Source organism: Dasypus novemcinctus, chromosome 21, assembly GCF_030445035.2.
Source record: "Dasypus novemcinctus isolate mDasNov1 chromosome 21, mDasNov1.1.hap2, whole genome shotgun sequence".
NCBI classification, from domain to species: domain Eukaryota; kingdom Metazoa; phylum Chordata; class Mammalia; order Cingulata; family Dasypodidae; genus Dasypus; species Dasypus novemcinctus.
In genome coordinates this window covers 459,737-477,773 of record NC_080693.1, presented here as the reverse complement: position 1 = coordinate 477,773, position 18,037 = coordinate 459,737, and the positions used below count along the sequence as shown (strand labels likewise).

General features: G+C 38.1%; 1 long non-coding RNA gene across 1 annotated transcript in view; it reads right to left on the bottom strand.

The window, feature by feature from the left end:
* Positions 1–2,870: 2,870 nt before the first annotated feature.
* LOC131274919 (uncharacterized) overlaps positions 2,871–18,037 on the bottom strand; it is a 35,574-nt gene continuing 20,407 nt past the window's right edge. Inside the window, exon 3 of the long non-coding RNA XR_009182207.1 lies at positions 2,871–3,885. This is a non-coding gene — a long non-coding RNA (uncharacterized lncRNA). The remainder of the gene's footprint in view (positions 3,886–18,037) is intronic.

Here is an 18,037-nt window from a genome sequence, read left to right as displayed (position 1 = left end):
GTGATCCCTCGGTGCCAGGGAGGCTCATCCCCGGGTGTCGTGTCCCACGCTGGGGGGAATGCATCACATCTACACGCTGAGTTTGGCTGTGAGAGTGGCCACATTTGAGTAACATGAAGGCTGTCAGGAGGAAACCCCCAGGCACAATGCTACTCTAGGCCTTGTTCTTATTGCAGGTGCATAGGCTCAAAAGTGTAGCCATTAGTATCAAGAGCCCACTGTTGGGCCCTCCTTACTTCCTGGTTCTTGCCGTTGCACCTGGAGGATTGCCGCTGCTCTCCCAGGGCCCACAACAGTGACCCCCCGGCCAAGAGCCCAGTACCCCCCCAGCTGTTGTTTTTAATTGTTTCCACTATGAGTATATATAGACATTAAAAATTGTAGTAATTTAAGAAAGCATTATGCTAAGTGAAAGAAACTAGATGCAAAGTACCACATATTCTATGATTTCATTAATATAAACTGTATAAATTTATAGAGATGAAATTTATAGTAGTTATGTAGGGCTGGGGAATGACAGAGGGATTGAGAGGTGCCTTCTAAGGAGTATATTATGGCTTTCCTTCTAGGAGAGATGAAAATATCCTAAACTTGATTGTGGTGAGGAATGCACAAATCTGTAATTATACTAAAGTACACCTTGGATAGATTATATGGTATGTAACTATATCTCAATAAAACTGCTTTTAAAACTTGGGTCACACATTGTGGAGGTTCTTGTAGTCCAGTATAATACTCTTGCATTTTACCATAAGCTGGGAAGGCACGCGGCTTTCAGTGAAGAAAAACAAGGACCAAGGCTTGCCTTAGGTTTTAACAGGATCACTCGGACTGCTAGGTAAAAAGGGACCACAGCAGCAAATAGGTCTAAAGGCAGACCAGTTAGGGAGCTACCACAGTAGTCCAGGCAAGTGATATGGTGGGTTAGACAGAGCAGCAGCAGTTAGGGAAACCAGGTGGTCAGGTTTTACACATATTTGAAGTAGCTGTTGCTGGATTACTGTGGGGTAAGAAAGTGACACAATCCCAACTCCAAAAGACAGAGGAATGAACAAATAGGAGGAATGCAACTATGGATTAAGTAGACTATTATCCTAATAATGGAAGAACTTGTAACAGTGATACAAAGACAGTGGACACAAGAGGTTCTGAGGGGAGGGAGAGGGAAGAATAGGTGTAACAGGGGGCATTTTTCAAACACTGGAATAATTTTGCATACTGCAATAACAGATACAAGTCATTATACATTTTCTCAAAACTTATAAAAATGTGCTGTGCAAAGTGTGAAACATCATGCAAACTATAGACCATGCTTAACAGCAATGCTTCAATATGTGCTCATCCCATGAAACAAATGGACCACACTAATGAAGGATGATGTTCACAGGGAAAAGTGTGTTAGGGGGAAGAAGTAGGGTATATGGGAACCCTCTATATTTTTGATGGAACATCTATGGCAACTAAAGCTCCTTTAAAAATAATTAAAATAAAATGTTTTTTTAAATTGTGACATTGAAGCAGAATTATCAATGGAGTTGTGATGTTAGGCAAGAGAAAGACTGGGGTATCATCAAAACTAGTTGATATGTGAAAACATGGAAACAGATTCTGAAGAGAGAGTGCATTGAATGAGATCCATAAAAAATAAAAATGATACATGGTTCTTCACCAAATTTTAAAACTACAGATCTGAAAAAAAGAAACTATAAAGGCAAACTACAGACAGGGAATAATATTTGTAAACTTAACTATGACTAAGAAAGAACACATACCTAGACAATCTGAAACTGATATATAGAACAGCTATCTACAATATTGGGAGTGGATGTGGCTCAAGCAGTTGAGCGCCTGCTTCCCACAAGAGGTTCTGGGTTCAGATCCAAGTACTTACTAAAATAAAAACAAAAAACAAGCAAACAAAAAAATTTCAGGGGAGCCCATGTGGCTTGGTGGTAGAAGACTGGCTTCCCACTAATGAGGTCCTAGTTTCAACCCCTGGGCCTAATACCAAAAAAAAACCCAGATATCTAGAATAAATCAAAAGAATTTCCAAAATTCTCAAAATTCAACCATGAAAAAATCCTGGGAAGCGGCTGTGGCTCAATCAGTTGGGCTCCCATCTACCATATGGGAGGTCCTGGGTTCTGGGATGTGAACCCAGGGCCTCCTTGTGAAGACAGGCTTGCCCACAGGCTGTGGATCACAGCCTGTCCCACAGGCACTGTGGAGAGCTGACTCGGCCAGGTCACACAGCAAAGGAGGGAGACAAGCAAAAAAAAAATTACAGAAGAGTGTGCAGAGAATGGACACAGCAAGAAAGCTGCAAGGGGGGAAGGGAAATAAAAAAATTAAAAAAAAAACAATCCTATTAGAAAACGGGCACTATATATGAGCAAACATTTCACAGTACTAGATGAATGGATGGGAAATAAGTACAGGAAGAGATGCTGGATATAATTAGCCATTAGGGAAATGCAAACTACACCATTATGATATGTAACTACACACTATTAAAACAACTAAAACATAAGGTGACAATACCAAATGCTGGTCAGAATGCAGAAAAACTGAATCTCTCATACACTGCATGAGGGAATGTAAAATGGTACAGTCACTCTGAAAATTAGCAGTTTCTTATACTCTTGTAGAATTTGAGAGAAGTTCAATTACTTGAGTATAGAGAGGACAGGACTCAGGAATGATTTTGAAAAGGAAAAATGTTTATTGAGAGCCGGCTGGACTCGGGAACTTTCTGTTTGAATCCCGAGCCCCGAACAAGATTTTTTAGTCCCTTTTATACAGAGAGGAAAGGCCAAATGGTCCTTTTGTTGCAGTTCTCAATAGGCTTGAATTAGCATATATTTCCACATCTTAGTAAGCTTGTAGCATGGACCTCAGGCATTCAATAAGCTTTTAGCATATTTACTTTGCATTTCCCCTGAATACTTAAAGTTTATAGACCTTGCATTGTTAAACTGTCTCCTGCTCACCAAGGGCAGGACTGCAACCTTTCATCATCCCACACCCACAAGTCACAGATAGTTTAGGTTACCTCTGGAGACAAAGAACCTGCCACCCATAGTCCACATCATTTCCCCCCTTTGCCAAAGTTTAACTTGCTAAGCTTTGGCATAATTATTGTTGGAGCTATGAGGTGGATGGCTGTTTGTTGTTTTGATTGATTATTTATCAATCTTTAGTGTAGCATCCACGACTGTTTTTTTAAGAGTTTAGAAGTTTTCATTCTGGACAGCAGAATCCTGGGGTGGGGGCCTCCTGCAGTCATCCTGTGGCCACCGGTGCTCACATGGATTTCCAGTCAGGTTCCAGATCCATCTATTAATTTTATTTTACCCTTGAAGAGCTTACACCTTTAATTTAAAAGGGGTGCCAAAGGGAGACGGATCTCTTTTCTGTAACTGCTTCCTGCTGGCCATGGGCTGTAGTCATTGCCTAATAAGGTGTAAAACTCTTAATTTATTCTAACTGGAGGAAGATGGATCTGGCATTCTGTACGAAGTTGGATGAAGTTTTCATATGGTTAATAAGAATGTTTACTCTGAAAGAAACAAACTTAATTAAAAATTTGGAATACCCATTTTTAAAAGAGGACAGATTGGATTACAGAGGTAGACAAGGTTAGGTGCCTATAAAGATGGCACTCCTTCAAAGCTGGTGGGAACAGCATATATATTCTTTTTTAAGTTATTCATCTTTAGAGAGAAATTGCAACAGACACTTAGCTTTGTCTGAAGACACATTCCAAGCTGTTCAATGATTGGCACTCATTCGCTCTGTCAGATGCTCCTGGTGAACTGGCACTCCTTGGGCAACTGGCTTCACTCAGGATTAGAACACTAAGTTGGAAATTCTCTTTGTTTTCACCTGTGGGTGTGATCAGAACTACATAATAAAGGTTTTTTGTTTTTTTTTTTTTTACACCTTGGTTTTAATTGTACAATTTCTAGCAATTTTGACTTGTTCAATAGGTGATTCACCATCAGCAAGCAAGGCTCACCTTTGCTACACAGCAGAGTACAGTAGAATATAGAAGTTGACTGAGAATGGCTGAGACTGCCACCTTATTCTATAGACATGTTTTTAACTGTTTATAAAATGATTTTACCAGGAATTTAACATGTCTAATATACTTCTGCACTTGATCCAAAATAGAAAAGATAACGTTGTAATTATTAGGCATATATTTAGTACAGGATAAAAGTATAGCACTTCGGGAAACGGACTTGGCCCAGTGGTTAGGGCGTCCGTCTACCACATGGGAGGTCCGCGGTTCAAGCCCCAGGGCCTCCTTGACCCGTGTGGAGCTGGCCCATGCGCAGTGCTGATGCGCACAGGGAGTGCTGTGCCATGCAGGGGTGTCCCCCGCATAGGGGAGCCCCACGCACAAGGAGTGTACCCATAAGGAGAGCCGCCCAGCGCGGAGGGAGCAGCCTGCTGAGGAATGGCGCTGCCCACACTTCCTGTGCCGCTGACGACAACAGAAGCAGACAAAGAAACAAGATGCAAAGAAACAAGATGCAGCAAAAAGACACAGAAAACAGACAACTGGGAGAGGGGAGGGGAATTAAATAAATAAAAATAAAATCTTAAAAAAAAAGTATAGCACTTAATATTAACTAATGTATTACTTAATGCATAAGGATTCAGAGTTGCAATTATTAGTTTTGAGTTTCAGGTTTGTAATACTTTACATGTTATCTCTCCATGAGAGCAGGCCATAATGCCAATTGTGTTTAAGTTTCACTTACTGTATCCTGGTATCATGGCTCCACTTAGCATGTTCTTCAATGCAGTGAGCATGTCACAGCATCCTTGATCTTAGAGAGAATTTCCAGTATTCTCCTAGCCTGGGGCATAGTGCTCTCTGGCACTATGGAACAGTGCCAGTCTGGAGGCGATATCCATTGTACACTTGGCTGTAGCGAGTCATTATTGGCTGCTGCAGGAGCTTGAAACTGCAACGTAGTTTCCATCGACTTCAGGAGCAGAACCAGAGGCTGATAGCAAATATTTTTAATTGAGGGGTCAGTGACCAGCCTAGCCAATAACTCACATGGAGAGGCCACCTGTAATGTATTCAAGGCCTGGTTTGAATGCACAAGAGTTTGACAATGTTAAAGTTTATTCCTTGTTTTCATATATATTTTAAACAACTTAATGCAACACATATATCAAATGACTGTTCACTTACACAATTTTACTATGAAGATAACAGTAGGTACTTTAGTAATAGAAGAAAAATATTATTTTTCATTGTTAAAATGAAAACAGAAGATTTCCAATAGAATCAAGATAACTTTTTATTACCATTTACTTATATATGTACTTTGTGGTGGCCTTCAGACAGGTTTTATTATCATTAAGTTATTTCTGCTACCAATACCAGTCTAAGTTTTAGTTGACAATGACTTCTAGAACTAGAACTATTTAAACATTTTCAGTTTGGCAGATGTTTTACAACCTCCTTATAACTGACTATAACCACATTGACTTAGACACCTCATGTTTAAATAAACTTATTAAATTACAATTACCAAAGAAATTTACTCTATTTATTTAAGAGAGCATATCTACAATCTTTTTCCTTTAGCCTAATTTCACCAATGTGAACTTATAATTTTCATTACTCTAAAGATTTTGTATATATAATGTTAATTTAGTTTATAAATTAACTATGGGAGATTACACTCAAGTTAAATAAAATTGAAACCATAATAGTTTATGCAAGGAATGTTCTCTTTTTCCCTTACAGGAAGCTAAAAACTTCTTTTCTTTAAGTTATGAAAATTAATAATTTAAAAGCATACTGACTACCAGGTTTTAAAACACATTACACAATTACTTAATTTTTTTAAATCATAACCCAGGAAAGATCTCTACATAGTTTTTATGGACTTTCCTTTACTAACTGAAATTTGTTAATAGAGCCACTAATTACCTTTATTTTGTTGGAAAGAAATCTTCTGGAAGAAAATAAGGCTCACCAGATTGTGGAGAAGAAAATAATTTATTTTCAATCTTGCAAGAAGGGGCGCAGAGCCAGATATGGCTGGTGCCCCGAACAAAGAAAAATGACACAATTTATACCCCTAAGCCTAGCATGCAAGCTCTTCCTCTGTTTTTCCATAGATTGGATACTTAAGAAGTTACATCTTATCTGAGATTTAACTTTCCCATGCAAAAGTTTGTGATTTAACTGCTTCCTCTATCACATTCCAACCATTTTAGTTTTTACCTGCTCCCCTTTGTCAAATAAGGAATAGAATTTAGTGCTGAAATGGCACCGACTTAGCTCCTTCTTGGGCATTCTTCCACTGCCCACAGGACTAGCCTAAACTGGTCTCCTCCACTGCTGTCCAACCCAGGAGTGGGAGACTGAGGCAGCAGGCCACCAGGTTACATCAACATTTTTCTTATGTGAAAATTAACCTAATCTTTGTCTTTTTACATTTTATGGCTGACAAAAGGTTTAAACTGGGAAATTACAGGGCAAACTGATTCTTAATTCCCTAGCCTAGTAGATAGGTTTAATCTGCCACACCTAGTCTTGCCTTTAAAGCTCTTGCAAAGAGAAGGCCCTTTCCCAATTGTTTCTATAATCAGATTTCTATGACTTTTTCATCCTGCTTAGTTTAATTTGGGCTTTAAGAATATTTATTTACATATATAACTGCATATTTAATTAACAATTTGAATAGAGCTCTTTTAAGAATTTTCATTTGTTAATTTGATATTATTATCCTGATGTATGAAGACATACACTGAGCAAATGGGCAGACACAAAGAGTTAGACACAGAAACAAAACTCATTGATATTATTTATAATTTGCATTATTTTATATACTGTTTAGCTTAATTTGGGGTCCCAAAATATATATTACTTATAACTGCACATTTAACCTCAACAATTTGAGCAAATAGGCAGACATGAATAGTTTGACACAACAACATAACTTTAGTACTTTAAACTAATTCTTACAAAACAAGTGTGACTGCAAAACATTTCAAAGACTCTTGGAACTCTTTAATTTGCACTATGACTGTGCAGTTTTATACTATGACTATGCAGTTTTACACAAGAATTTTCTTTCTTAATGGATTGTAACCAAAATGTTCTCAATGCTTTAGCACTATTTTTTTGTTTCAGAACTTTATATTTTACTTTGAATTTAGCAGAATTTTAGATAAGCAACAAGATTAATTTTATATATATTTACTGAAGCTATTTGAAGCCTAAGGGAGACAGACTGGTTTCTCTCATGAATTGCCACTCTTAGGAACACTGACCGTCAAGGCAGGAGACTTCTCCCCCTCCACCCCCCTTTCTGATTTTTGGAGATAATAAAACTCCAGTGGTCATTTAACCTTATTCCATCAGGCAGCAATTTATTTAGTTTACACTTGAATTCATGAGAGAAAGGGTTACTAATACCAGGAGAGGAGACAGTAATGTCCCAGCTCTTCTCAATTATGAAATAACCATAGGAAAAGGCAAAGGGTGAGGTTAGGCATGAAGTAACCATAAACAAAGGAAAGGTTAGTTTAGAATTTACACTTAAATAATAGTTTCAGGTTAAATTCACCCAGCTATAATTTCAGTTATTGTCTTTCCACTGTTTTATAATATAAATGCATTTATAAATTTTTTTAACTCTTAGTTACACTTTATATTAATTTTTTTAAAAACCTATTAATTTTATAACACCTTTAAATACTTTTCATTTGACTTATAACATATTAAATGAACTTAACCATTACTTTAATTTTTCCTTTAAAGTAAAAGAATAAATTTCTTGCAGTTAGTTTGAAATAAAAAGCTACTTTTCAGGATTTGATTTCTAGAACATAAATGTTCTTTTAAAAGAGGTAAGACTTCTTCAAACAATGAGGAAATGATGAGGTTAAAGCACAAGAAGCTATTTGATAAAAGATTTTCTTTGTATATTGATCTTACTTAATTTTAATCATAAAAATTTTCCTTCCACAAACCTTCTACACTTTCAGTATTCATTCAGGTTCTGTCCCACACTCTACTCTTTCCAATAATCAATCATTTTATCTTAGGACAAAATCATCTTCTGTTTCCTTAACAATAAAAACACACTCCATATATCCCACATACTAAGTTACCAGGCAAACTTCTTACAACATATAATTGCCATTAATACTAAACAAGCTTGTTAAAATAATGAACTTTTCTTCACTTTAAATACTTAGTAGCATGTAATACAAGAAACAGTTTTTTTGGAAGCAAGTTGGCAGGGGAGACTGGCTGCCAAATAAGTTTGTTATAAAATTGCCTTTTATTATTATTATTATCAATTCAGTTTTTGTTAAATAATGACTTTCTGCAATTAGCCATTTAAATACCTTAATTTAAACAATGCTTTGTAAAACTTTTATAATTATTTATACCCTTAAGACAAATTTTACCTTCAAAGAACACATTCTCTTACTTAAAGTTACTACAATACCTTCTAAGAACCTGGGCAGAATGCAAAGGTATTTTGGCTTTGACACCCTAGGGAGGGAATTTTACTGCATTTATTCTGATTCTGCTTTTTACCCCCTTCACAGCAGTTGGGTGCACAACAATCAAACAGGAATGCAGCTTATGAATAGAAGGTGTGGACTCACTGGAAAGGGGCAAGCTGCTCCCCCCTTTCCAGCTTTCAGGCCAAAATGGGCAGACAGAACCTACTCAAATTCAGCAACTCTCCAGGGGACCCAGCCACCCTGACTGGGGCAGCCCCAACAAACTTGGGTGCATGGCGTGGACACAGATGGCCTCCAAGCCCCGGCAAAGGGCCAGACCAGAGACAAGACAGCAGAGCATGCACAAACATCTAGACTCCGCAAACATCCAGACTCCTCAGTTTTGCCCCATAATCACTTCACCCCCTTGCCAATGGCAAGGGAGGGCTCCAGCTCAGCTGTAATTCTACTTTACATAAGGACACAATTCCAACACTAGCATTGAGCTGACACAGACAGAAACACAAAGGTCACTAATCTGACCCACAAGTTTATATATATTTTCACCATGGCTGCCCCCACAGCCATCACAAACCTCAGAACACTTAACATTTGGTATAAAGCAAATTCATTCACAATTTAGCACCATAACAAAAGATTTCAGCTAGACTTTTTCCACTGTTTAAACTTTACACCCAGACCAAGCTCCACCAGAAAAGCCGATACATTTTCCTGTAACCAAGTTTTGTTTTTCTAAATCTAGACCAATTTCCAGGACATTAGGACTTGAACCCATAAATAGCCCTTTTTACTAAAATCAAGACTCCACTCCTTTAGTGGATATAAGACTAGACAAACCCAAAACACCAGGGCTTTTTCCCAGTTTTTCTCCAGGACATTAGGACTCGAACCTATAAACAACCCTTCCTATTAAAATCAAGACTCCACTCCTTTAGTGGATATAAGACTAGTACCAGATTCTAACATGCAGTTAGACAAACCCAAAACACCAGGGCTTTTCCCCAGTTTTTCTCCTTTTCCCAAGCCTAGAGAGAATGGCTTCCCCCCAATTTTCTGGGGCTACTAGGGTTCTCTTGGGAGGTGATCAGCCTCCCCTTCCTAGCAATTAAAGCTAGGGCCTTCCAGACTGTGCTCACCCGGGGAGTCTTACCTTCTTCCATGTTCAGAGTTCTTTTTTGTTCCCAGAATCTTTCTCTTCAGACCTTCCATTGCCCTCGATTTTTGTCAGGAAGATTCTGGTGGAGCCCACATCTTTTCTGGATTAAATTTAATCCAGGGGCGCCCAGATTTGGGGTTCACCCAAGTCCTCCCGGCTTCCTCGGGGATTTGGAAGGGGCAGCAAAATGCTACCGTCTCTGGCCTTCATTTGATGTCCCATCTGGGTCGCCAAAAATGTTGTAGAATTTGAGAGAAGTTCAATTACTTGAGTATAGAGAGGCCAGGATTCAGGAATGATTTTGAGAAGGAAAAATATTTACTGACGGCTGGCCAGACTCAGGAACTTTCTGTTTGAATCCCGAGCCCCGAACAAGATTTTTTAGTCCCTTTTATACAGAGAGGAAAGGCCAAATGGTCCTTTTGTTTCAGTTCTCAATAGGCTTGAATTAGCATATTTTTCCACATCTTAGTAAGATTTTAGCATGGACCTAGGCATTCAATAAGCTTTTAGCATATTTACTTTGCATTTCCCCTGAATACTTAAAGTTTATAGACCTTGCATTGTTAAACTGTCTCCTGCTCACCAAGGGCAGGACTGCAACCTTTCATCATCCCACACCCACAAGTCACAGATAGTTTAGGTTATCTCTGGAGACAAAGAGCCTGCCACCCATAGCCCACATCAATACAACTAAACATAAACTTATCATCTGGCCCAGCAAGTGCACTCCTGCACATTAATGACATATAAATGAAAATATATGCCCAAACTAAAGCCTTAGTTTGTTGTTTGAAAATATCTAATCAAACTGGTAAATCTCTAGCTAGGCTAACCAAACATAAAATAGAGAAGATAAAAATTACTAATACCAGGAATGGAAGAGGGGTCATCACTACTGCTTCCACAGACATTAAAAGGATAATCAAACAAGACTATGAATATCGTTATGCCCAATAATTTGGTAACTTAGATGTAATGACTCAAAAGTTCTTGAAAGATGTAAATTATCAAAACTCACACAAGAATATATCATCAGAATAGCCCTATAACCATGAAAAATTTGAATCATTAATAACATTCCAAAAAACAAAGGACCTGGTTCAGATAGTTCAATAGCAAATTCTACCAAACATTAAAGGAAAAATGAAACCAAATCCTCACAATCTCTTTCAGAAACAATGCAGAGGGAACACTTCCTAACTCACTAGATGAGGCCAACATTACCCCAATGGCAAAACCAGAAAAATATATTAAAAGACTGGAAACCACATACCAATATTTCTCATGAACATAAAAACAAAATTTTGTCCTATTGCCTGGGATTGTCCAGCTGACTAGAGGTGTCCTAGAAGGCAAACTCATGTAACAGGACAAATGCCTATAATGGTCCCTTCCCAGAATCTTATTATTGTGTATTTTGTAGGAAAAACACTCATTTTAATAAAAATCAAATGTTGAAAAAGCTACACAATGAAAGGTAAGCCTCCCTCTCATCCAGCCCCTGTGCCCTCAGTTCTATCACTGCCCAGACACCCACTTACCAATTTCACACACCTCCTTCCTGGATAAGCCATCCGGACACAAGTATATATGCCTGTGTCTCATTGTACACCCTATGTTTTGCAAGTTTTTTTTTAACTTAAGTTATTCAGTCATTAAGTCAACCTTTCTTAAAGAAATGTCCAAAATAGACCTAATAGCCTGACCATGTAACATAAAGTCATATCAGGATACTCTTAGTGAGAGGGGGTGACATGAAAAGGCAGGGCAAAGGACATAAACCAGGACTGCCCTCAACAAGGGGGAGCACACAGTCATCCTGGAGCTCATTCATCTGTTTAACAGCTCTGTGGAAACCCAGTTCATGGACTTTCTTTAACTGACAAATCAGTGCTCTAGAGTCCCCCAGGTCCACCCAGATGAATGCACCACCTTCTGCTCCAGTAGCAGGAGGTCTAGTATTAAAGGATGAGACTCAGCACAGGTCTGCACCCTCCCCAGTGCACAGGACTAACACCTCCCACAAATGCCCCAGGGTACAGAGCTCAAGGCAGCCTAGCACCTGAGGAGTCACAGCCATCACCAAAGGCCAGGCTGAAGGAGCCTGGACACAATCTACCAAGGCCTGCAGCTGAGCATCATGGGAGGGAGTGGGGCAGCTTCCAGCACTGCCCACATGCAGGCCCCACCCAGACCACAGGGCCCACCCAAGGCCTCCAGACTGGGGATGGCCCCGCCCACTTCCTGCATCAGGCACCCAGGGTTCAGCTAGTGGATCATCTGAACCATTCCTCAACTTTTGACTGTTTTTCTTTAATCTTTAACATTCTCCATTTAATTTTTCAGCCCTTTCAGCTTTTCACTGTTTCTATCTACTTAAGCATTATCTTGTCACCCTATTTCTTAGAGATTATACTTCAATTTTGAGCTGTATTTCCATTTTTCTTATTTCTTCTCATTCATTTTTTGAGTTTTTTTAATTTATGATATCTTACCATGTATTATTTCATTTTCTTAATGCCTGTTCTCTACTTTTCAGAAAGTATATTTCACTACATAATATAGATCATGACAAAGAATTTTCATTCATTTGTTGTGGATTACTCTGCACCTACTCCTTTTCTCCCTATATTACTTTGATACTTGAAAATTATGTTTTTTCTCTGCTTTTCATATGATTAAATAAACTTTATAGACAGAAGTGAGGCTGAAAATAGCTTTCTAACAATACAGCTCTGTTTCTCTTTCTACATGTTTTATGAAATATTTTAAATTATGGAAGCTTTCTTCCTGATATTTTCAGATTCTGTACTTCCACTACTCTTCCAAGAAGGGTCTTCACTCAGTTCATTACCTCTACCACACCTTCTCTTGTCTATTTTTTTCCTCCATCTGACTACTGAATGTTCCTTTTACATCTACTCCTCTCTTGAGAAACATTACCATGTTGCCAAAATCTAGTCATTCTCTATACGTCTATAGATTTCCAAAATCAATGATCTATAAAAGTCTATATATATTCAAAAACAATATGTATGTCATTTCAATAAGTTATGCTATATTTCATTTCTGAATTATCTTGTTTTTGTATATTTAATGCATTGTATTCCTACAATCATTAGATTTTAGTTTCTTATACTTTATGACTACAGTTATTTTCTATTTAGTTTTAAATCAATCTATTTTCATACATATTTGGTGTTAGCAATCATGGTTCATATTCAGCAAATTTAGAAAATTTTTTATTGGTTTAGATTCATAATCAAATAGGTTCAGCATCATTTCTATCTGGACTACAATATTACCACCATATGACTTGATACCTATCATCAGACACACACATGTCCTCAAGGATTCTGGCTAATACTTGTTCTTACTCCAATTAAAATACTATTTTATAAATAACCCATAGAAAGAAAAATTCATTTAATAGGGTTTATTGAATTTTTAAAATTTAAGAACACATGAAAATATTTCAGGCATAGTCTATCATGATCTTATTATTAAACCTTGAACATATGGACATTAGTGAGAACTAAGTTCTTCAAACCACAAAAATGTAGGTATTCTACAAATAACTCACATTCCAGGATTTCAGAAATGCACTCACAGGATATAATATGGGGACTTTCTGCTGCTCACTACATGGATGGTCATTTGTGGAAGTCATTCTACTCTGTTCACAGCTGCATTTAAAAAATCCACAGCTAACATCACACGCAATAGTGAAATACTGAAAATCCTTCCCAACAGTTCATGAACAAGATGAGTTAACTCACTTTCATCACTGATTTTCAATATTGTACTAGAAGTTCAAGCCAGAGCAATTGGATAAGAAAAAGAAATAAAGTCATCCATATTGGAATGGAAGAAGGAAAGCTATCCCTATAGATGACATACTCCTTTAAATACATAATTCCAAAGAAGCCACAACAACACTAATGAAACAATAAAGGCATTAAGCAAACTTGCATCATAGGAGATAAATACACAAAGTCAATTTTATTTATGCAGCACAACAAAAAAATTAGTCCACTCAATATCAGCTGCTAACAAATAAAATAGCTAAAATAAATTTAATAAAAGGATAAAACACATGAACACTAGCAAAACATAACTGAATGAAACTAAACAAGACCTAAACATATGGCAAGACATTTATTGTTCAACGATGATAAGACTGTATTGTTCTAATATCAATACTACCCACAGGGAACTACAAATTCAATATAATAGTTATAAAAATCCCAGCAGCCATTTTTGTTTACAGAAATGGAAAAACCAATTCTCCAATTTAAATGGCTTCAATAAGTGTTTTTAATAGAGGAAACAATCACCTTTCTCCCTTGTGAGACTGGAGTAGACTAATTTATATAACATGAGGAGGGCTTTCATTGAGATCTGGCTGACTTGGGTAGGAATATGTGGGATTCTCTGAGGGATATTGGGGTTTGGAGAAATTTGAGTTGTAATTCTCCCTGTTAATGGAGGGCAATATTCCCTGTAAATCTCATGGGGATGCAGAGGCCAGGATGTGGAATATCTTTGAGTATGGAGCTGTTTCTCCATTGTTGTATTTTCATTTAGGCTGGGAGCATTTTTTGGTTCTCAGAAGGAAGCAGAGGTCTCTGAAAACACAATAATTGATCAAGTCCCCTCCTCTTTATACCCTAAATCACAGGATCTGCAGTGAGTTAAGCATGAGCAAGGGTATGAAAATTCACCCAACATCACTAGTGACCAGTAAAATTAATAAGAAAACGAGGTCTCACTGCTACATCTTTTGGAGTGTGTGGGAGGAAGGGCACCCGGCTTGCCACAGTAGCAAACGGTGCGGCAAGAAGTGATACCGCCTCTGCCCACTGGGCCTAGATAAGGTGACCACGCCTGACTAGGCCTTTGCTGCTAGCGGCTGGCCGGCGCTGCCCTCCCCCTTTCTATCTCCCGCCTAGCCCAACATCCGGCCAGCTCTCACTCCCCCTTTCCCCTCCCCTATTCCAAACCTCTCAGCTAGCCCTCCCTATATCTTACTCCTCCCTCTACCCAACCCTATATAACCAAGTGTACTTCCGTAATAAAGCAGACCTGTTCTTGCGCTCAAGCGGTCTCCGTGGTTTTTCCCCAACCGCGCGTTCCCCACACCTGGAGAACCGGTGCTCCCTCTTGGGGCACCCCCCGCCGGTGGTTTGGCAGGAGCAAGCCCCCCCGACTCTTGGGCCCGAGTGAGGACGAGACCCTCACGCTCAGCCACAACTGGCACCCAACGTGGAAGCTCCTCCCCCGGCCCTTCTCTGCTGCTGCTGCTGCTGCTGTGAATCGGACGGCCCATCCTCGTTCTCCAGGTAGGGACCCCTCGCCGTCGTCCCACTCCTATCCCGACACGGGTGCCTCTTTATCAACGCGTCAGGCGCCACAAGTCAGGGCCCTTGCTGCCCTGCTCGATACCAATGGAGTCCGCGTTTCCCTGCGGCAGCTCCAAAAATACTGGGACCTCTTGCTCCCTTTTAATCCATGGCTCGCCACATGTCAACTCTGGTAGACCAGACACCCATGAACCCCAGCCAGCTTTTCCCCTGTCTCCTTCTCTCACCTCTCTGCGTGTTGTTCCTAGCTCTCCTCTTCGGCAGTTCCCGCCCTCTAGTCACTTTCGTCCTTTTCCTCGCGTTCCTATTCGCTCTCCCCCTCCCCTTTCTACTCTTCTAAATGGGAGTCTCTTTCTCCAGCCAGCAGGCCCCGCAAGTTTGGGCGCTTGCTGGCCTACTAGCCTGCCACCAATGCAAAGTTTCGGGCAGCAGCTCCAGGCTTACTAGGATCTACTAGCCCCCTTCAACCCCTGGCTTTCACTGCCAATCTCTCGGACCCTGATACCTATCTGAAATTGGCCCCGCCTATCAACAAGGCCAGCCACAAGCCCGAAAATCCACACAAGCTTATAAGGCAATCAACTCTGTTCCAACAAATGCCCGCCCACCCTTTTCACAACTCCTCAAGCTCCCTACTATCTACATGACAATGTAGCTATGAGAGAAAAACGTGGCAACATTTGTGTTTGTTTTATTTCCATGCTAATTCTAATTAGACTTATTTAACCAAGATAATAAAATGAGTACAAAATTTTTATCAAGGTCTAAAAGGAATTTTCAGTTTTAAATCAATAATTATCTCCAGAACTTCAAGTCTCAGTATAGTCTTACAGTAATTATCCAAAAATGTGTGCTAATGGTCTGCCTAACTGCTGCTCGGGTTATTTTAGCTGATTGCTGATAACTGAGAGGAATGTTTCCGAGCACAAGCTTGCATGTTACAGGCAACATAGATTCCAGAGGAAATCTTAATAAGAACTTAAAAGCAGCTATACCAAGAAAGTAAGAATTATGAGTTAATTGTAAACTGTATGTTTCTGTTACTGTGTTGTGATTGTTCTGTGTTTGTCTGTTCGTTCAATGTCAGTGTATATTTTGATACCTCCGGATGGTGAATATAAATTAATAAAAATTTATAAAAGAGCTCTATCCAAATGGCCAAAAATTAAATAAGCGCTTATATTAATACTTAAGTTTATTATATCAATACATGAGCTTAAATGTTAATAAGATATCTACAATAATAGAAATTGTAAGTCTTGATTGACAAGATTAACTGTACGTGTTCATAAAAGGTTGTTCTTGCCCAGATTAAAATGAATAACTTATTTTTCTTCACAGGATAATATAAAGAATGTAAAGCTTAAATGAATATTAAAAAAGGTTAAAAGTTTGTGAAAATGCTAACTGAAATGTAATAAGTTTTGCAAAAAGGTGTATTTTGTCCTAAAGTAGGATGGCTAATTTTCATAAACTCTTGAAACTTAATTTGCAGATAGCAAGCTGTAAAAGGTATTGTGATAACTTTAAGTAAGGGAATGTGTTCTATAAACATAAAATTTGTCTTCAATAGTCTATATGGTTATAAATAAAAGGTTTAATAAAGCATTGTTTACATTAAAGTATTAAATGGCTAATTCCAAAAGGTCATTCTTAAATATATATAAAACTGAATTGATGATGATAATAATAAAAGGTAATTTTATAACAGGAAAGATTGGCAGCAACCAGCCTCCCCTGCCAACTTACTTCTAGGAAACTGTTTCTAATATTGCATGCTACTAAGTATTTAAAGAAAAGTTCATTATTTTAACAAGCTTGTTTAATGTTCACAGTATTGTTATAAGAGGTTTGCTTGATAACTTTGATGTAGGCTATATGGAATGTGTTTTTATTATTAAGGAAACAGAAAATAATTTTGTCCTGAAATAAAATAATTGACTATTGGAAAAAGTAGAGTATAAGACGGAACCTGAGTGAATGCTGAAACTGCAGAAAGTTGGTGGAAAAGGAATTTTTACAGTTAAAGTTAAATAAAATTTAATGAGTCTTCGAGTAGTAAGCTGATGCAAAGTTAATTTTTTTGTTCTTTCTCAAGGCCTCTCACCATTAATCTGTTTTGATAAAAGTTCTTATCCTCAGTCAGTATACAAAGAGAGTCTGTCTTATGTTTCTTGTGCTTATCGTTTCCTCGGTGTTCCAAGAAGGAAAGCTTTATCTCTTAAAGGAACATAACGTTCAAAACTGCTTTCTCAAGACCTAATCCTGAACAGTGGCCTTTTGTTCCAAACTAATTGTAGCAGATTTGTTCTTTTACCTTGAAAGAAAAATTAAAGTAATAATTAAGTTCATTTAATATGTTATAAGCCAAATAAAGGTGTTTTACAGTGTTATAAAATTAACAACTTTTTCTTCCCTTAAACCCTCTATTAATTAAAGTCGTATGGATAAAAGGTTTCTATGAATGCTTAAAAGTGTATAAAGTTACCAATATTTCAGCATAATATTAAAAAAAAAGTACAATGTGGTTAATTATAGTTTTAATTATTATAAAAGAGTATGTGTCACAGAAACAACCTCTTATCATAGATTAAAGTAACAACTCTGTAGTATGCAGCAATCCCAAATACTGCTAGTTTGTTGCAAAAAGTTAAAGTCCAGCTGTATGGCTATCACTTTGTTTTAAAACTTCCTAAGACTTTCTTTAATGTCTTCTTGGACAAATCAAGCCAGCTGCATTCCTTTATCTGTAAAGAACCCAACAATAAACTTTTGCAGTGCTTTTCAAGGCTATGTGCATAGCCCAACCATCTTGTACAGTATTTACTGATAGTAATAGTAATGAAAAAGCAGCATAAAAAAAAAAAAACAGCATGTGTTACTTTCCAAAAAGAACAGGTTTGGCCAACTCCTTATTCATCTGCTCAATGCACAGAGCTTTGAGCCATCATTAAAGTTTTACAAATGTTTTAAGAGTCCTTGAATATTGTCTCTGATT